The sequence below is a fragment of the Pelophylax lessonae genome (assembly GCF_965119305.1).
Source record: "Pelophylax lessonae genome assembly, chromosome: 4".
Classification (NCBI taxonomy): domain Eukaryota; kingdom Metazoa; phylum Chordata; class Amphibia; order Anura; family Ranidae; genus Pelophylax; species Pelophylax lessonae.
Genome location: NC_138771.1, coordinates 642,762,761 through 642,784,973, shown reverse-complemented (window position 1 = coordinate 642,784,973; position 22,213 = coordinate 642,762,761). Strand labels below are relative to the sequence as shown.

The 22,213-nt window shown below is 44.1% G+C and overlaps 1 pseudogene across 1 annotated transcript; it reads right to left on the bottom strand.

Annotated features, from left to right (window-relative positions):
* Positions 1-230: 230 nt before the first annotated feature.
* On the bottom strand, positions 231-1,179 carry LOC309552929 (olfactory receptor 11L1-like; annotated as a pseudogene). Its single transcript has one exon. The product of its transcript is annotated as an olfactory receptor 11L1-like (transcript).
* Positions 1,180-22,213: the final 21,034 nt, after the last annotated feature.

Below are 22,213 nucleotides of genomic sequence, written 5' to 3'. Positions count from 1 at the left end.
AATCTTCCTGAGGTCAAGTGGATAAGTAAAGTTAAATAATTGACTTGATCAGATTTACAGGGAATAATTTAGATTGGGGGAATTAAAATGATCAATTTATGACTGTCAAACGTTTTTAGAACAACAATGTTCAGTCAGGTCTAATTGATTTTATCGTTGATATCAAGATTTGATACCCAACTTAAATTTAAAGTTATAAAATTTTTATTTTACGACTATTTACTGAAATTCTAGTCCAGACACTGGTTGATTATTTTAGCCATAGCTTCTTTTAAGTCTTTATTCCTCAGGCTGTATATAATTGGATTCAGCAGTGGGGTGACCACAGTGTACAGCAATGACAAGAACTTAGAGATATCCCAAAACTGTCCTCTACGGGGTATCAAATAAACACAAACCATAGTACCATAATAAATGCAAACCACAGTCAGATGGGAGCTGCATGTTGAGAAAACTTTCTGTCTACCGGTAATAGATGGGATTTTAAAAACAGTGATTATAATATAAACATATGATACAATAATTATAAAGAATGGAATGACAACGATAATAACATTCATTATTGTAATTTCAAGTAGAACATTAGCAGTATCAGAGCAGGAGAGTTGTAGGATTGGATCACGATCACAGAAAAAGTGATCAACGATATCGGGACCACAAAAATGTAATTGTGATAAAGATAAAGTGGGAATCAGTACCACTAAAACACTTAAAACCCAACATGTGATGATCATCAACCAGCAGAGCTGGAAGGTCATTACTAGAGTATAATGCAATGGTTTGCAGATGGCCACATATCGGTCATAACACATCACTGTCAGAAGAAGACAATCAAGACCTTCAGAAACACCAAAAAAAATAAAACTGGGTGATGCAATCAGAAAATGATATTATGATTCCTTTCATCAAAACAGCATGAAGCATGTTAGGAAGAATGACTGTTACGAGTAATATATCTGATGCAGAGAGCTGAGAGAGAAAGAAGTACATGGGAGAATGGAGGGATTTGCTGTAGGACACCAGTATGATGATCAGGAGATTTCCACATATTGTCACACAATAAATGAAAAGGAAAAGAAAAAAGATCAGAAATGTTTTACTGTGTGGAGTCTGAAGTCCTAAAAGGTGGATTATGGTAATACTGGACATATTTTTCTTCTCCATAACCTGAAGAGAGAACAAAAAAGGGAAAATTTTTTAGTTAGGTAATCCTAAATAATTTGTGATGGTATATTTAAAAAAAAGTGATGCAAAGATATATAAAATGTTAAAAGTGTCATAAGCCATACACCACATGATCAAAGGCTTGTAGGTAGGGTTGAGCGAACACGGACTGTATTATTCGTGTTCTTACCGAATAATTGGATTTTTGTTACCCGAACACGGACACGAACACTTTACTGTATATTCGGGTAAAAATCCGTGTTCGGTCGTTTTATTTCCGGGTTTTGCATGCTTTGGCGCGCTTTTCATGGCGGACTTTCAACAGCCAATCAACAAGCATTTAACTGGTGTGCCTAAGCCATCCCAGCCATGCCTGCAAATGTATTAGTAGCTGTGATTGGCCGTCTGAAGCATGTGACCAAGTCTTTATAAGTTCGAGGCAGCGCCGCAGCGGCGTCATTCTGCTGCTTAGATCAGGGAGAGAGCATACATCAACGTGCTGGCTGCTGATTTAGGGACAGACAGGCAGGAAAAAAACATTTGTGTCCAGATAGAATTGAGGGACAGGTCGGAGTGTTTTAGGCAGGGCGAGTTGTAGGCATTTTAGGGATAGAGTCTGCTGATTTTTAGGGAAAGTGTGTTCTACAAACTACAATCGATATTGCTGTGTGGGGTGGGGTCTGCACTCAGTCCCAATCTACGATCTCTTATCAATCCTGTTAGGGATAAAGTCTGCTGATTTTTAGGGAAAGTGTGTTCTACAAACTACAAACGATATAGCTGTGAGGTGTGGGATAGGAGATAGGCAGGTGTCAGTGGTCCACATCCATTTTGCTGTGTGTGGGCTGCAGTGAACACAATCTTTTTGGGGTGCAGTGAACACAATCTTTGTGGGGTGCAGTGAACACAATCTTGGTGCAGTGAACACAATCTATTTGGGGTGCAGTGAACGAAATCCTTTTGGGGTGCAGTGAACACAATCTTTGTGGGGTGCAGTGAACACAATCTTTTTGGGGTGCAGTGAACAAAATCCTTTTGGGGTGCAGTGAACACAATCTTTGTGGGGTGCAGTGAACACAATCTTTTTGGGGTGCAGTGAACAAAATCCTTTTGGGGTGCAGTGAACACAATCTTTGTGGGGTGCAGTGAACAAAATCCTTTTGGGGTGCAGTGAACACAATCCTTTTGGGGTGCAGTGAACACAATCCTTTTGGGGTGCAGTGAACACAATCTTTGTGGGGTGCAGTGAACACAATCTTTTTGGGGTGCAGTGAACACAATCTTTGTGGGGTACAGTGAACACAATCTCATACTTCTGAAGATTTGAGGGTGCTGCCTGTTCCATCCTTTTAAGGGTACAAACAATAGTAATTGGCGCCTAGTGTGGTTGTGTACGTGTGATATACATACACTTTTCTTGATCATATTTCCTATTCCGCTATTCAATAAAAACCTTTGGGGATCAATTAAATTGCGGGATAGTCTGTGTCGGTACGTGTGAGATCAACCTTTCCAAGTTTTTGAGGTTCATCTCATACTTCTGAAGATTTGAGGGTGCTGCCTGTTCCATACTCCTACTCCTCATCCATCCTTTTAGGGGTACAAACAATAGTAATTGGGGCCTAGTGTGGTTGTGTACGTGTGAGATACATACACTTTTTTTGATCATATTTCCTATTCCGCTATTCAATAAAAACCTTTGGGGATCAATTAAATTGCGGGATAGTCTGTGTCGGTATGTGTGAGATCAACCTTTCCAAGTTTTTGGGGTTCATCTCATACTTCTGAAGATTTGAGGGTGCTGCCTGTTCCATACTCCTACTCCTCATCCATCCTTTTAGGGGTACAAACAATAGTAATTGGGGCTTAGTGTGGTTGTGTACGTGTGAGATACATACACTTTTTTTGATCATATTTCCTATTCCGCTATTCAATAAAAACCTTTGGGGATCAATTAAATTGCGGGATAGTCTGTGTCGGTACGTGTGAGATCAACCTTTCCAAGTTTTTGAGGTTCATCTCATACTTCTGAAGATTTGAGGGTGCTGCCTGTTCCATACTCCTACTCCTCATCCATCCTTTTAGGGGTACAAACAATAGTAATTGGGGCCTAGTGTGGTTGTGTACGTGTGAGATACATACACTTTTTTGATCATATTTCCTATTCCGCTATTCAATAAAAACCTTTGGGGATCAATTAAATTGCGGGATAGTCTGTGTCGGTACATGTGAGATCAACCTTTCCTAATTTTTGAGGTTCATCTCATACTTCTGAAGATTTGAGGGTGCTGCCTGTTCCATACTCCTACTCCTCATCCATCCTTTTAGGGGTACAAACAACAGTAATTGGGGCCTAGTGTGGTTGTGTACATGTGAGATACATACACTTTTTTTGATCATATTTCCTATTCCGCTATTCAATAAAAACCTTTGGGGATCAATTAAATTGCGGGATAGTCTGTGTCGGTACGTGTGAGATCAACCTTTCCAAGTTTTTGAGGTTCATCTCATACTTCTGAAGATTTGAGGGTGCTGCCTGTTCCATACTCCTACTCCTCATCCATCCTTTTAGGGGTACAAACAATAGTAATTGGGGCCTAGTGTGCTTCTGTACGTGTGAGATACATACACTTTTTTTGATCTAGCCATAACCCAGGGACCAGAAATGTGAAAGGCAGATACACTGACTGGTCTTTTTAGCTTTTCATGAAGAAGACAGATCAGGCACGGTCTGACCTCAAGGCATATTGTGACTTTAGGTCAGCTTTACCCTCCTTTTATCATTGTAATAAATACCGTATTTATCGGCGTATAACACGCTCTTTCTCCTCCTAAAAATGGAGGAAAAGTAACAGTGTGTGTTATATACGCCGATATATAAAAAAAAGTCCTGAAAGCAGCGCCGAGAGGTAGAAGGGGGAGAGGAAAAGGAAGGACGCGCTGTCATCGGAAGTCCCACCTACTATACCGACATCTATCATAGGCGCGGGGACTTCCAATGACAGCGTGTCCTTCCTTCTCCTCTTTTACATAGTTACATAGTTACATAGTAGGTGAGGTTGAATAAAGACAATAGTCCATCCAGTTCAACCTGTGTAGGTGTGTGTGGCTGTAATCATCTCACATAGCCCTGAATGGTCTGATCCTTGAGATGTACGTCTAAGTGTCTTTTGAAAGCCACCATACTTCCCGCAGAAACCACCTCTTGTGGTAGAGAATTCCATAATCTTGTAGCCCTAACAGTAAAGAACCCCCCACGTTGTCTGCCCCGCCCGCCCCCTTCTACCTCTCGGCACTGCTTCCTGGACTTTTTTAAAAAGTGATTCGGATAGTGTCAATGGCGCTGGTGAGGCTGAAATTATGGGCACTGCACTGGCGAGGCTGCATGTATGGGCACTGCGCTGGCAAGGCTGCATGTATGGGCACTGCGCTGGCGAGGCTGCATTTAAGGGCACTACGCTGGCAAGGCTGCATGTATGGGCACTGCGCTGGCGAGGCTGCATTTAAGGGCACTGCGCAGGCGAGGCTGCATTCGTGGGCACTGGTGAGACCGCATTTGATTTAAAAAAAAAATGTTCTGAGTTCAAAGCTGTTTATTTTCAATTTCAGTTTTTGTTCCTGAAATTTCTCTCCTAAAATTTAGGTGCGTGTTATACGCCGGTGCATGTTATACGCCGATAAATATGGTATATCAAATTTATTCTCTTACTTACTGTACTTACAGTATTGTATAATCCATTGATAATAATTTAATTCTACAAATAAAAATTCGAAGGGATTCGGTGCACCACTACGTGTTTGCCCTCCAGCGTTGCATTGACTAATCATATAGAATAGTGTTCCTTTATATAGAAGTCAATGAAATTGCATGTAATCCCTGGGAACTGGAAGTGTTTAATGATAATTTAACGGGGCTCATTATTTTTAATGTTGGGATAATATATTAAGATATTTTTATGTACTTTCTTTTTTCTCAAAACCATTTTGTTAACTGTTTATTTTAAATAAGTAAAATGATTTTATAATTGTAGGAAGAATATACACTGATTTAAAGCCAGTTTGTGGCCAGGCTATGGACAATCAAGTAATTACATTACATTAAAAAAGCAGCAACTGAGATTTAAAACAAGACAAATTCCCTCTTTTACCTACAGGCACTACAAAGCAATTAACCCTTAAAGAAGCAGCAAAGTTGCCCAAGGCAACTGTTTCCTCACTCAGATCCCCACTTGCTGAGCACCGGCTCTGTGTTTACATTAGATGGTTGGACAGCTGCCAAGCCAATAGGAGGCATGAACAGGCAATATGAACTTAGATTAGGATTTCAGTGCTTCTGCTGGAAGCTTTGATGATGAATTGCTCCACAGTGATTGCAGCTAAAAAGATCAGTGATGACTTGTTTCAAAGCACATTTTGTGATTAATAAGCGATCTATAAATGTAGGCATCTGAAGGATCATAGCTTGGCTGTACTTTCACTTGACACTAATCTAAAAAAAAATCATTTTGAAAACAATACATCAATATTTTTCAGAAAATGAATTTTTTAAAAGAGTCGTTTTCACTAACACATCTTACAAACCCGATTCCAAAAAAGTTGGGACACTGTACAAGTTGTGAATAAAAACAGAATGCAATGATGTGGAAGTTTCAAATTTCAATATTTTATTTAGAATACAACATAGACGACATAACAAATGTTTAAACTGAGAAAATGTAAAATTTTAAGGGAAAAATAAGTTGATTTTAACCACTTTACTACCAGTCACGTAACCTCTACGTGATCAGACTTTGCGGGGTTATACCGGGATGATGCCTCTAGCTAGAGGCACCATCCCGGTACCGTTGTTTGAAGCCGACGGTCGGCTTTCCGTCGGTAACGATCGATGCGGCTCGGGAGCCGCTCGATCGTTACCCGGGGGGGCGGGAGGGGACGTCCCCCCCCTCCCGCCGCCTTCCGCGGCTTTGCTCGGGGCTACCGTCCCACCGGGAGCCCCGAGCACCCAGCCGGCACGTCCGCCGGCTGGATGGAGTCCCGATGAATGCCGGAAACGGCATCGATCGGGTCTCCGATGACGTAACCCGGAGGCGGCGTCCATGACGTCACGTCCGGGTTACTGTGCTGCAAAAGGCGGCAGATTTGAAAAACGGCTGTATGCAAAAATGCCGTTTTCGGCGTTTTGCATACAGGGAAGTGTAGTGGAGGGGTCTAGGGTCTTTTAGACCCTCGATCCCTCCATAAAGAGTACCTGTCACGACATATTGCTGTCACCAGGGATGTTTACATTGCTTGTGACAGCAATAAAAGTGATCAGATTTTTTTTTTTTTAAAAACCTGTAATAAAGTTTAAAAAAAAAGAAAAAATAAATAGGAAAAAAAAAAAAAAAAAAAATTTAGCCGTCCCCGTCACCGTTAGCTCGCGCACAAAAAAAAACGTATACGCAAGTCGAGCCGCAAATGAAATCGCTGTTCAAACCACACATGTGAGGTATCGCCGCGATCGCCAGAGCGTGGGCAATAATTAAAAAAAAAGAGCTACACTCTAACTCTAAACTGGTAACCGTTAAATAAATTTAAAGCGTCGCAGATTGAGATCTCTATTGACCGTAGTTTGTCGCCATCCCACGGGGGGGCGCAATTTTAAACCATAACATGTTTGGTATCTATTTACTCGGCGTGACATCATCTTTCACAATATACAAAAAAAATGGGCTAACTTTACTGTTTAGTATTTTTTAAATGCAGTGAAATGTGATTTTTCAAATTTTTTCCAAAAAAATGGCGTTTTAAAGACCGCTGCGCAAATACCGCGTGACAAAAAATTTTGCAATGACCGACATTTTATTCTCCAGAGTCTTTGCTAAAAAAATATATATAATGTTTGGGGGTTCTAAGTAGTTTTCTAGGAAAAAATACTGGTTTTAACTTGTGAACAAAAAGTGTCCGAAATAGGGCTGGGGCTAAAGTGGTTAAATTTCATGGCATCAAAACATCTCAAAAAAGTTTGGACAAGGCCATGTTTACCACTGTGTGGCATCCCCTCTTCTTTTATAACAGTCTGCAAACGTCTGGGAACTGAGGAGACAAGTTGCCCAAATTTAGGAATAGGAATGTTGTCCCATTCTTGTCTTATACAGGCTTCTAGTCCACAAGCACCTACTATTCCTCCTATTCTTCCGCCCCCTCCCTCATTTCTGTCTACTTGCTCCCTCTATCTCTGAATATGGTACTCTCGTAGCCCCCTCTGGAGCTCGTTCGGGGGTCGCGGACACAGTGTGTTCCCCTTGGGGGGTGTCTGCCCCCCCCCGTTCGTATACCCAGGGGCCTGTTTCCATCGCATGGACCGCTTCTCTCTCTAATGCGGCCAAGGGATCCCACAGTGCCTTCTGCCTTTAGGGCACACATTCCCCCCTCAGTTCAAGTCCATTTGTTACTCAAATGCCCTCTCTATGGCTCATACTGCCTTAACTTCCTGGACTAGCTCACGTGCCTTTACTCCCTTGTACGCTTCAATAGGTTCTTTGTTATTGACTGTGTGCCGCTAGTCTCATGTTGTTGTTGTTACAAATACTGAGGTTTGTTTGAACTGTATTTCGGTTTTCTCTACTTTTTGTATATGCATTCAACGTAACCCTACCTGTGTGCCTATAAAATATTCAATAAAATGTTTAAAAAAAATACAGGGTTCTAGTTGCTCAACTGTCTTAGGTCTTCTTTGTTGCATCTTCCTCTTTATGATGCACCAAATGTTTTCTATGGGTGAAAGATCTGGACTGCAGGCTGGCCATTTCAGTACCCGGATCCTTTTTCTACGCAGCCATGATGTTGTAATTGGTGAAGTATGTGGTCTGACATTGTCATGGAAAACGCAAGGTCTTCCCAGCAAGAGACAACATCTGGATAGGAGCATATGTTGTTCTAGAACTTGGATATACCTTTCAGCATTGATGGTGCCTTTCCAGATGTGTAAGCTGCCCATGCCACACGCACTCATGCAACCCCATACCATCAGAGATGCAGGCTTCTGAACTGAGCGCTGATAACAACTTGGGTTGTCCTTGTCCTCTATAGTCTGGATGACATGGTGTCCCAGTTTTCCAAAAAGAACTTCAAATTTTGATTCGTCTGACCACAGAACAGTTTTCCACTTTGCCACAGTCCATTTTAAATGAGCCTTGGCCCAGAGAAAACACCTGCGCTTCTGGATCATGTTAGATTTGGCTTCTTTTTTGGCCTATAGAGTTTTAGCCGGCAACGGCGAATGGCACGGTGGATTGTGTTCACCAACAATGTTTTCTGGAAGTATTCCTGAGCCCATGTTGGGATTTCCATTACAGTAGCATTCCTGTATGTGATGCAGTGCCGTCTAAGGGCCCGAAGATTACGGGCATCCAGTATGGTTTTCCGGCCTTGACCCTTACGCACAGAGATTGTTCCAAATTCTCTGAATCTTTGGATGATATTATGTACGGTAGATGATGATAGCTTCAAACTCTGCAATTTTTCTCTGAGAAACTCCTTTCTGATATTGCTCCACTATTTTTGCCCGCAGCATTGGGGGAATTGGTGATCATCTGCCCATCTTGACTTCTGAGAGACACTGCCACTCTGAGAGGCTCTTTTTATACCCAATCATGTTGCCCATTGACCGAATAAGTTGCAAATTGGTCCTCCAGCTGTTCCTTATACTGTATGTACTTTTACGGCCTCTTATTGCTACCCGTCCCAACTTTTTTGGAATGTGTAGCTCTCATGAAATCCAAAATGAGCCAATATTTGGCATGCCATTTCGAAATGTCTCACTTTCAACATTTGATATGTTATCTATATTATATTGTGAATAAAATATAAGTTTATGAGATTTGTAAATTAGTCCTTTCCTTCTTTACTCACAATTTGTACAGTGTCCCAACTTTTTTGGAATTGGGTTTGTACATGTACATACAGTATCTCACAAAAATAAGTACACCCCTCACATTTTTGCAAATATTTTATTCTATCTTTTCATGTGACAACACTGAAGAAATGACACTTTTCTAAAATGTAAAGTAGTGAGTGTACAGCTTGTATAACAGTGTAAATTTGCTGCCCCCTCAAAAAAACTAAACACACAGCCATTATTGTCTAAACTACTGGCAACAAAAGTGAGTACACCCCTAACTGAAAATGTCCAAATTGGTCCCAAAGTGTCAATATTTTGTTTGGCCACCATTATATTCCAGCACTGCCTTAACCACTTGGAGTTAACCGGGGCTTCACAGGTTGCCACTGGAGTCCTCTTCCACTCCTGCATGACTACATCACGGAGCTGGTGGATGTTAGAGACCTTGCGCTACTCCATATATATATATATATATATATATATATATATATATATATATATATATATATATATATATATACATATATATATATATATACATACACATATATATACACATATATATATATATATATATATATATATATATATATATATATATATATATATACTTTAACTTATTTATAGTTATTTATTATATTATAATTAATGATTTTGTGTTTCAAACTTTTTCACATCTGGGATGTCTTGTTTGGTCAGGTTTAACCACTTGCCGACCGCTCACATGGAGCGTACTGTGGCAAAGTGGCTCGTTATCGTCCAGCGACTGCTGTATTCAGACACAGCGGGAGTCAGGCCAGGGAAAGAGAGGCGGTGATCACCGCCACTCTTCCCCGATCGTCGGGGATCGAGTGAGGAGATCCGTCTGCTTGTGTAAACAAAGCGGGCGGATCTCCTAAGTGACAGGCAGGGACAGATTACAGGATTCAGCATAGCTGAACCTGCGATCTGTGCCTGTGTCACACAGTCCCCTCCCCCCACACACGTCAGTAAGCACCAGGCATACATTTACCCCTTGATCACCAATAAAAGTTAACCCCTTCCCTGCCCGTGTCATTTTTAAAGTAACAGTGCATATTTATAGCACTAATTACTGTAGAAATTTCACTGGTACTCCCAAAAGTGTCATAAATGTCAGTTAGGGGTCCGATCTGTCCGCCGCAATGTCGCAGTCCCGCAAAAAAAAAATTGCAGATCGCCGCCAGATCGCCGCCATTACTAGTTATAAAAAAAAAACAATAAAAATGACATAAATGTCCCGTAGTTAGTAGCTGCGATAACTTTTGCGCAAACCAATCAAAATACGCTTATTGCGATTTTTTTTACCAAACATATGTAGCAGAAAACAAATTGGCCTAAAATTAAAAAAAAATTTGATTTTTACATTTTTTTGGGGGGGAATTTCATATAAAAAAATGTGAAAAATATTGTTATTTTTTCAAAATAGTCACTCTTTTTTTGTTTATAGCGCAAAAAGTAAAAATCGCACAGGTGATGAAATGCCACCAGAAGAAAGCTCTATTTGTGGTTGAAAAAAAAGACATAAATTAAATTTGGGTACAGCACTGCACGACCGCGCAATTGTCCGTTAAAATAAAGACAAAGACATGTAGCTAAATACATTTTGGCCTAAATATATGACAAAAATTGAATATATTGGATATTTTTTAACTGTTAAAGTAGAAAAATATTGTTATTTTTTCAAAATTGTCGCAATTTTTTATTTATATCGCAAAAAATTAAAAGCGCAGAGGTGATCCAATACCACCAAAAGAAAGTTCTGTTTGTGGGAAAAAAAGGACATAAATTTCGTTTGAGTACGGCGTCGCATGACCGCGCAATTGTCAGTTAAATTCGCACAGTGCCAAATCGCAAAAAGTGGCCTGGACGTAAAGCAGGAAAATCCTCCGGTCCTAAAGTGGTTAAGTAAGTAATTACTAAGAATTGTAGGCCTAGGGGGCGTAGTCTGGACATGGCCGGCTGAGGCTGTGTTTTCTGTGAGCTCCGTGCCTGCCCGTGCCTAACCTGGTTTATACTGTCTGCTGACGGAGGGGATGCAGTCGGTGAAGTGCCGGAAGACTAGGGGCACCGCTGGGACATCGAAAACCCCCCGCAGGGCACCGGTGAGAGGCAAAATTAGCCACTTCTTCTCCCCCTCCCAGACTCCCGCCACCTCGGCCAATATGGCGGCGACCAGCTCCTCACCTCACGCTGTTGCGGACGTACCGGCTTCCTCGGCCACTTCAGATATCCTCTCTAACCCCCCGGCCACCCTCCGCTCGAGTGACCCGGATTCCGCATTGCTCTCACAGCGGGTGGTGGTGGATGAGGAACTGCGCTCCCTGCTGCGAGCCCTACCCAGCAAGGCGGACATTGAGGCCATAGTGGGCCGTCTCGAGGCAGCACACCAGAGAGCTATCCAAGAAGTTCGGACGGAGGTACAACAGGTCACGGTGCGTGTAGCGGCGGGAGAGACTGCTCTCACGGCCATGGATCGCCGCATTGGTGCTCTGGAGACTACTTACCAAAACCAGGCTGCCTCCACAACGGCCATGCAGCTGCATATGGAGGACATTGAAGATCGCAGCAGACGGAACAACGTACGGCTCAAGGGTCTTCCGGAGGCGACCGGCCCTGAGGACCTCCCTGACACTGTCTCTGCAATCTTTGCCCAACTCCTAGGAGAGTGCTTACCTGCCAACCTGGAGTTTGACCGTGTCCACAGAGCTCTGGGCCCACGCTCTCCTGACCCGGAAAGGCCCAGAGATGTCATCTGTCGCCTGCATAGATTCTCCCACCGGGAAATGATTATCAGAAAGGCCTGGGACACGGGTACTCTGGACTTCGATGGAGCCCCCCTGAAATTGCTACCTGACCTGTCCCGGGCTACCCTTTACCGCCGGGCGTTGCTGCGCCCTTTGCTGGACTTGGCCAGGAGATCGGGTGTCACATACAGATGGGGTTACCCCCTTTCTGTCACGTTCAGGAAATCTAACTCCTCCTTCACCCTAAGATTCCAGACGGAACTCCCAGCCTTGTTCGCCTTCCTTGGGACGGATCCTATTCAGGTACCGAATTGGCTGGTGTTGCTGCCCCGTCCATCTGACCGCTGGGTCGCTTCTGCTGGTGGCCCGACCAGCTCTCCCCGCCCGCAGCGGTCTCGCCGTGGCTCTAGGCCACACTCTGCGGAGACCCCCAGGGAGCAAGGAGATCTATTATGTGCCCTGGACTCCGGAGCCCTCTCCATTCCTGCCTTATTCCTGGACATTGCACTGCCTGGCTACTTCCACCAGCCTAATGACATTGACGACTCACCCGCTTCCTGCTGACCTTGGATGACTCTCCCAGGCAGACACTGGAATGTTTTTTTTTTTTTTCTTCCCCTGATGGGTTCCCTTCTCCGGTGTGGCCCCCTCTCTGCCCCCCCCTCACCCCATTGGTTTGGCCCTCAGGGGTGCTGGCGAGGTTGAGCTGTGAGACACTTTAGCAACTCCCCCTTCCATCTCCCGGATTTCCTGCTGAGACTCTGTGCTGTCCCACAACATTGTTTTATCCGGGTCCACTCACTCTGGACAGTAGGATGCCGACCCCTGTCTGTGCCCCTGTTCTATGCACATGGAGTGATCTGGGGGAACTGCAGCTGCTATTGGGGATGGGGGTGGAGGGGTGGATGGGGAGGCCAGGGATCTTATGCCAATTGGGGATGTTAAGAGGTGATTCAGCCTACCGGGAACAGGTCGCCTGGATGAGGGGGGGATCTGGGGATGGATGCCGTTTCCTTCCAGGGACGGCGTTCACGCATAGGATTAAGAAGAGGGGTTATTCCCCCACCTACCTGCTATTAGGTCGTTATGTACAAAACTATCCATAGTCACTGGAGACTCCGGGCGTCCTGACTACCTACACTTTATTGTTGCCTTACTGTGCATTTATTGTTCGGTTTTGCCTTTTTTATGTGACCTCCGCGGTGTGATTTCCCTGGGGGGACCGGTTGGCTCTGCCACACGTCCTCAACGGGGCATGCTACACCGTGTGGGTCTTGTAGTATGTTTATTCCTGCCTGACTTATACCTGACTGGCCCTGACTATACCAGGGTCTCATTGCCCTTGTTTGGATGTCCCAGCTGGGAGATATTGACTGATCCATTTTCGTGCCACTGTTTGTCATACCTTCCTTGCTCCTAGATCTCCCTACCTCACCACGAGGCGTTACAAGCTGGTGCTACGACTTATGCCTCTACTGCCCTAACTGTACATCTACTTCTCTTACGTTGCTCATGCACACGTCCCCTCTTTATTTTCTACCTGCTTTCCTTTTAGCTAGGTGGGCCGGGCAGCCGGACCCCGGCCTGTTTAGTTGAGTCGTCTCCACCCTCGACCCCCAGTAGGTTAGCACTCGGGGTGCTGGTTTCACCCCTGTGCTAGTGCAGCATCTCTGCTTTGTTAGTGCCTTAGGGTTTCACCCTCCCCTCCCTCTCTCTGTCTACTATTTTTACATCTTCTATTTCCGTCCCCCCTTGCTAGTGCGTTCTTCCTCCTCCCTCCCTTATCTGCCGTTTTCTGCCCCCTCTCCACCTTACCTTTTCTGCTCCCTCCTTCTCCCCCTCCTCCTTCCCCTCTTTTCCCTCCCTGCCTCCCTCCTCCCCTCCCTCCCTTCCCTTTCCAGGTGGGTGGACAGGGTGCGGTGCCGGGCCATGGACGCTCTTAAGTTGTACTCCCTGAATGCTAAGGGACTCAACGTACAAGAAAAACAGAAGGTACTCCTTAATGAACTACGTCGCTCCCGTGCGGATGTGGCCTTCATTCAAGAGACCCATTTCAGAGATGACCGCCTTCAGCTCCTCAAGAACCGGTTTTACCCGTTCTCGTATCACGCTACAAATACTGTAGCGAAGTCTAAGGGAGTCTCCATCTTGCTGTCAGCCCGGATCCCATGGACGTGCGAGGTCTCATTGCTGGATCCAGGTTGGCGCTTTCTCTTCCTCAAGGGATCAATTGGCTCTTACCGCCTTACTTTCGCTTGTATTTATGCTCCCAACAAAGAACAGGATGTTTTCATGTCAGATATCCTAGACAAACATGCTGGATTCCAAGAGGGCCAATTGATACTGGAGGGAGACTTCAATATCCCCCTGGTCCTGTCGGTGGATAACTCCTCCGGGATCTCTTCAATCCCCCATGGCATTCGGAAGCGTTTTCTGCAGGCGCTCCACAATGCCCAGCTAGTAGATGCCTGGCGTCTACAGCATGGAGGTGAGCGTGACTATACCTTCTTCTCTTCGCCCCACAAAGCTTACTCACGTATTGGCTTCTTTCTCGTACCCCACCGCCAATTGCATGCAGTACGAGACACTGAGATCGGCTTGATCACTTTCTCGGATCATGCTCTGATCTCTTTGCTATATGGTCTGGCAGAGGGTGAGGGTGGGGGGACCAGAATGTGGCGTCTCAGTGACTCTCTACTGCAAAACCCTGAGGTTACTACCGAGGTCCTTCAGGAACTTACTAATTACTTTCGGGAAAACGCCACAGAGGAATGCGACCTTGGCGTGGTTTGGGAGGCCCACAAAACCGTAATTCGCGGCCTGTTTATCAAACATGGATCCCGCCTTAAGAAGGCCCGCTTACAACTCCTGAATACACTGCTGGCGGACATCCACGTTCTGGAAGCTAGGCATAAACGTTCGCTGACCAGAAAGGACGAGAGAGAACTTTTCTCTCTTCGCCAGAAAGTGAAAGATCTCCTCTTTGCAACGCTCGCGTCAAGCCTTCTACTCCTCTGGAGATAAATGTGGACACCTATTGGCAGTCTCTGTCCGTGCGCAGCGCACGGCAAATTATATTCCCCACATTCGTTCAACGGAGAGAAGAAGGGTGGCCTTACCCAGACTGATTGCTGATGAGTTTAGGGCATTTTACTCCGACCTTTATAATCTGCCGCCCCAGGCAGCCTCCCCGACGCAAATTGATGATTATGTGACCTCAGCGCGCCTGCCCTGTCTCTCCAGAGGAGAGGGAGCAACTGGAGGCTCCAATCTCCCTGCTGGAACTGCAAGGGGCGCTGAGTTCCTTTAAAGTTGGTAAAGCCCCGGGTCCGGATGGCTTCACCCTCCCCTATTATACTGCCTTTTTTCAGACATTGGGACCCCATTGGCTAGCTTGGCTGAATCTCCTAGGCTCCAACAAATCCGCCTTTCCGACTGACTCGCTGAGAGCCCATATCTCCCTTATTCCGAAAGATGGGAAGGACCCGGCTCTTTGTAGTAGCTATCGCCCGATCTCGTTATTGAACATTGACTTGAAGGTGTTCTCCAAGATCATAGCGAACCGCCTGGGTCCTCTCATGCCGCGCCTTATTCACTTAGACCAGGTGGGGCTTATTTCAACTCGCGAAGCACGTGACAACACCTCCAAGGTACTTAACCTTATCCACTTGGCACAAACGTCGCGTGTGCCCTGTGTTCTTTTGAACACAGACGCAGAGAAAGCCTTCGACCGTGTCAGCTGGCGGTTTATGACGGCCATGTTATGGTCGATTGGTCTTGGCTCATCTATGATGTCCTGGATTGGCCACATTTACTCCAACCCCACCGCTCAAGTGAAGTGTAACGGGATACCGTCGGGGTCCTTCTCCATCACCAACGGCTACCGCCAGGGCTGTCCGCTATCCCCACTACTCTACGCGCTCTCCCTGGAACCCTTCCTCTGTAAGGTCAGAGCTAACCCCAATATCACGGGGATGCGGGTGGGGGACATAGAGTGCAAAGTTTTGGCCTACGCGGACGATATGTTATTTTCCCTCTCTAATCCGGTGATATCCGCCCCCAATCTTCTTAGAGAGCTGGACCTGTACGGCTCCTGCTCTAGCTTAAAGATCAACTTGGGTAAATCGGAGGCGATGGGAGTAGCGATGTCGCCGGCCCTTCTAGCCCAAGTGACATCGTCCCTGCCATTCCGCTGGACTTCAACGGCGTTGACATATTTGGGTACCCGTATAGCCCCTGACCTCTCCAACCTGTACGCCCTCAATTTCTCCCCGCTTCTGGTTACCAATGTGGTCCAAGGGTATTCACTCTTGGTTTGTAATCTCGTTAAAATGACGCTTCTCCCCAAGGTTCTGTACCTTCTTCAGGCCCTACCGATCAGGCTGCCATCACCTTTCTTCCGACAGCTCCACTCCATGTTCGTACGTTACATCTGGCGCTCCGGTTCGCCGTGTATAGCTCGCTCCCTCCTGTCCCTTCCCAAGCAACACGGCGGCATAGCTCTTCCTAATGTAGCTAAATACTATCAGGCAGTCCATCTCAGCTGTCTGTTGGATTGGCGGCACCATGGGGACAGTAAACTGTGGGTTCGGTTGGAACAGGCCCAATCGCCGATCCCGCTAGGTGGCGCTCCGTGGTGTCGGGATTCATGCCCGTCATCGCTTAAATCTCACCCGACCATCGGTGTCACTCTGGCTGTGACAGCCTCCCTCCTCTCCAATCCGGTCATATCCACCCCTACCTCCCCTCTGTTTCCGGTGCTAGGGAACCAGGCTTTTAAACCCGTTATTTCGGACCGGCCGTTCCAGTCCCTGCTGGCTCAAAACCGGGGCACGGCCACTCACTTCCTGCGCATGGACGGCTGGCCCTCAATTGCGGACTTGACAGATCCTTCTGGCTCCTATGCCATGAATTTCTGGCAGGCGGCTCAGCTTCACCACTTCCTGCACTCCTTGCCCTCGCCTGACCTTTTCTGCAGGGAGCTTACGCCATACGAAGTGTTATGCTCTCGTGACGGGACCCTTCCCCACACTTTTTTGCAGACCTATACCTTGCTAGTGACTCCTGCAGAGGACTTTACCCCTGCGTTTATCTCCAAGTGGGAACGGGACCTCCAATTAACACGCTCGCCAGCTCAACGATCTAACCTCTATACCAGTGCTCTGAAGACCCCGACCTGTACGAAGTTACAGGAATCTAATTACAAAGTACTGACGCGGTGGTATAGGGTACCGTCTCTTCTGAGTAAGATGTTCCCGGGAACATCTGATTTGTGCTAGCGGTGCCAAGAGGAACGTGGCACTATACTTCACGTTTTTTGGTCCTGCCCTAAACTTCGGGACTTCTGGTTGGCGGTGGGCTCTCTCCTGCGGGACCTCATGGATCATACCATACCTGATACTCCGGCTTTCTATATCCTGCAACTGTCAAGTATTCCAATGCTGAAATATAAGAAGTCTATTGTACCACATGTACTGTCAGCAGCAAGGTCTTGCATCCCACTCTACTGGAAGACTACCCGGTCACCCCCCATCAGTGATTGCATGCGCAGACTGGAGGACATCAACAAGATGGAGGACTTGACTCTTACGGCGCTCCACAAACGAGACAGATACGAAAAGACCTGGGGATACTGGAATGTGTTTCTCATCTCTGATAGGGGAAAGCTCTGATGTGCCCTTAACTCCGCCGAGTGACCATCCTTGGATGGGGGACCTGTCCCGGCGCAGCACCCGCCATCTCCCTGCCCCTCCCCCGCCACTTCTTCCCCACTTGTCTTCCCTTCCTGTCCTTCCTATTTTTGTGTCTCCCTTCCACCCCCCCCCGTCCCTCTCTTCTCTGCTCCCCTTCGTTTTCTCGCTATGGTACTGTACTGCTCCTCTGCCTCTTGTTGTGTCTTCTCTAACGCCGAGTAGCACTCTATGTACACCGATTATGGAGGGTTTTTTTTTTCTCTCCCCACGCTGTACCACTTGCATACAACTTTGTTTGCTCGTGACTGTTATATCGTTGACTGTATTGACTGCTGTCAGTTCTTAAGTTTTCTGGCCCACCGTAGTGGGACCCACTTTGGATGTTTTTTCTCTTGCCTAACGGAAGACTCAGTTATACATTTGCTTTACTGATGGTATTGCCTCTTTTAGCATTTTGTCTTGCCTTGCGAGAAGATTGTCTACTGTGGATGTTTTCTATGTAACATGTTGTTATTCATCTTTGTTTGTCTCAATAAACTTCATATTTGAAAAAAAAAAAAGAATTGTAGGCCTACAATACATAACACCAAATTTCTATGCAAAAATTTGTACCGCTTTTGGTACAAAATTCCTGACATAATCATACCGCCAGGGAGGTTAACAGGATTTTTTTTTTTTTAGCAAGTTAAGCACACTGTTATATTTGAAATGTCTGTGGGGAGCTTTTCATCCAATGTATCAAATCAACCACATGCTTGTTTCCCTCAACCATATCTAATGTTACTATCCCAAACAGAGGAAGGAGGATATCAGATAATATACTTTAAGACTTTTTATATTGATTCAGATTACACTGAAGGCATACGATATTTTTTATTTTAAAAGACAAATTTACTAAGAGGAGTGCATTGAAGTTTCACAGCCAGAAAGGAGAAATCACCTAACTGTGTAATAATAGGGCCACACTTTGGGATCATTTACAAGAACGGCACTCTCTGAAAAAAGATCTGGGGTATATTGCTTTTCAGTGGGTGGTAGAGCAGCAGCTGCCAGGCATTCAGGAGGTGATGATACTGTTACCTCCTGAATGCCCGTTCTAATTTTTGCAACCCAACAGGGATTTTAAAGTGAACTGTTGCACTGCAATTGTGAGCCAAGCTTTTGGCTTGAGGTTGCAACACAGCCCAATTCATTTGGATTCAAGTTTTGCAGTGGTGCTGCCTGCCAGACATAACCTGTATAAACTTTGCTGCACATTGACCGTGGCAGTGTGTACTAACATGCCACTGGCAACTGGTGGCTGGGCATATGTGGGTGCGGTACAACTGCAAATCATCTGCCTGTTTTTTGCACCCTCCTGTGTATACACGGCCTTAGAACGTGTAGATTTGCTCATCTCTCCTGGACAGCTACCAGTACTGAACTGAAATATCTGGTGATCATGTATTTTCCTTCAGGACAGGGATACTGTTTTCACTCGAGCATCTGTGTAATCTTCTAAACTTAACAGGAAACCGCAGTGTATAAATATTCCAGGGTGACAATGACACCATTAGCCAGAAAACTGCACAGCAGTTTTTTTTTTAAGTTTTTTCTGACTCTTTCCCTTTAATCCTAATTGCCATTCCATAAGTAAGATTTACTAAAGGCAAACAGACTGTTCGCTTTGCAGGTAATTTTCACTTTGAAATTGAATTTTGCCTTAGCTAACTAAATGAGGTGAAGCTTTGTTGACTTCCATAATTTAATATTGTGCCATCCTGCCCATAGGTTGATCAACAGTTGGCCAGTGCCTGCTGAACCAGCCAAAGTTCAATCCATCTGTGGCTGGCTTGACTTTTTTGTTCAGGTCTAATTTAAACTGTGCAAAAAAGATTACATAGAGCAAGAAGATGTTCTGTGTGAGAGTCCAAACCCATCCTTACAGTAATCCTGTAATGGGAAATTACTATGTACAACTTCTACAATTTCCATTCCTCTAAATGTATATGATTGTTAGAAACATGTGAACCAAATAAACTTGAGTATGTTGATCCTGTGAACAAAATGGGTTCACTGTTTCACAACCTGTGACTGACACGCTATACAGGTGTGTTTTTCATATATGGCTCATGCTCCCCTGTGTGACCTCTTATACTTCATATGATTATTTATGTATGATATATATATATATATATATGTATAATGTATCTTTTTACTAGACTATATTCTGATATATATGTTTTTCTTTTTTGTTTAGTAGCTTTTTGATGTTCATATAACCCCTCAACTGCCCCTGAGGAAGCGGTTATACCGCGAAACATGTCGGGCTTGGTTTTGGGCATCTTCGTCTACTACATACAGTATAGAACTAACCAGTAATATTTTCATCTGGTTAGCCTAGGGTCTGTATAGATTTCTCTATCATCCCTCTATGTAGGAAACAATTTTGTTATCTATGTTTTGCTACTTTTGGCTTCAGTTCATATGTTTTTATAATATATGTAATACTGCTATCTGTGAAATAAGAAATACAGTATATATTTTTAATATATGTTGTTCAATTTAATAAAAATTATATTTTTTATATTTCATGTCTGTTTTATCCTGTAATCACATTTTTTGTTTTGGGTTGCTGGCTGCCTATCTTAATTACTACAGAAACAAAAAAAGACAAAAGGAGCAAAGCCATACATACAGTATTTCGTATCTACAATCCAATCCCTGCCCCATGTAATATGTTAAAAAAAAAAAAAAGAATTAAAAGAAGTACAAAAGCAAATAAAAAAATATAATTCTACAATAAAAATTGTCTCGAGAACATGGGCTTGTCAGACCTATTTCAAACAACAGATGAATGCAAGTGGCTAATGGGTGCCCTTTCCTAATCTGTATGAGAGCTATATTCCCCTAATTTAGACCTATATTCTGCCTTTGCAGATTCTTGAAGACTCCATTTTAACCGGACTCCATTTTAACCATACTACCTAACAGTATTATAGAGCTATGGGTGGGGAGAGATTGCCAGAGAGGTGCCAGAGAGGTGTGTTGGTCTAGTCCCCCCCCCCTTTTTTTTCTTTCTTCTTCTTCTTCTTCTTTTATCTCCTCCTCTCTTCCCTTTCTCTGATGAGATTATTCTTTCCTTCCCCTGCTATACATTTCGTACATCTGGCAAAGTTTTCGGCTGACAGTCTTAACGGTATTTGGGTGGGCTGTTTTACCAAATGCACTAAACAAGATGTGCTCTAATGAGAGCTCCTTCCTTTTTTTTTTGCAACCTTTAATCCCCTCAAGGCATCAGTAGTTCAACCCTATCTTACAATTGGTAGAATGCCTACATGACTTTATAATGCATATGTAACCATTCCACTCATTGCATTTTTGGTTCTCTCTTTGGTTTTTCTTTCACCTCCCTCCTTGCTGATTGGGTGCCAATTTTGACAGAGACTTGCTTGTTTTTATTCACTTGATTATATGGGCCTTGTTGTTATACTTTCCCGGAAATGTGATCTGTTCTTGAACTTATTCTACTTTAATAAAAGTTTTTGTGGGAAAAAAATCAAAAAAAGACAAAAGGAGCAAATTCATACATATTTTTCATCTACAATCTATTCTCTGCCCCATATAATATGTAAAAAAAAAGATTAAAAAAAGTACAAAAACAAACTATAAAAAACATAATTCTACAATAAAAACTCTCTCGCGCACCTGGCCCTGTCGGACCCATTTTAAAACAATAGATGAATACAAGCGGCTAATGGCTGCCCTCTCTTAACCTTCCTCTTATGTTAGGGTCAGAACCGACCCGTTTTCATTTTTGAATGTCTATAAGTATCACATAAATTTGTTTATTGCATCAAGATTTTTTTACTTTGTCAGGAACCTCTATTTAAACAATGTAATAGAAAAAGAATCCTTTTCACTAAATTATAAAATACTGTGGTGAAAGACGTTCATGGTGTTAGGGTCAATTCTGACCCAGTTATAATATAGGATTTTAGGACACTAATAAGTTCCAAAACTAAAATCATAAACACTCTCTCTGCTTATTAACACTGACAGCCAATCACCTCTCAACCCTGTGAGCTGTAGTTAGGGAGGGGCCTATCTCTTTTCCTGCTTGTCTGCTTCTCTAAATAAAGTAAAGAAACATAGGACCAATACATTTCAGAGTTGCTGACTTTATTTTACCATTTTTTAAATTTGAAAATGAGAGGTATGCTATCAAAAGAAAGGTCTAAGGGGTCACACCAAAAATATTAAAACCAATCTTTTCAAGGATAAAGAAGCTTAACAAGGTAACCAAGAGGTAGAAACAAATTTGATGATAAATAATTGTTCAGAGGGTATTTTATGGCTGATTTAAGACACGGGTCAAAACCGACCCGTTAACATCATGGATAGTAACAGAAAGCTAACATAAGAGGAGGGTTAATCTGTATGAAAGCTACAATCCTTTTATTTAGACTAATATTCTTAGTCCGCAGATTTACAAAGACTTGATTTTACCGTACTCCCCAACTGTATCATAGAGCTATGTGTGTGAAGAGATTGCTGGAGAGGCATGTTGGTCTACCCTCCCCCCCCCCCCCTTTTTTTTCTCTTCTTCCTCTCTCTCTCCTTCTCCCTTCCCGTTCTCTCCTGATATTTTTCTTTCTTTCCCCTGCAATAAATGTTTCTTACATGTATCTGGAAAAGTTTCAGGCTGACAGTCTTAACGCTACTTGGGC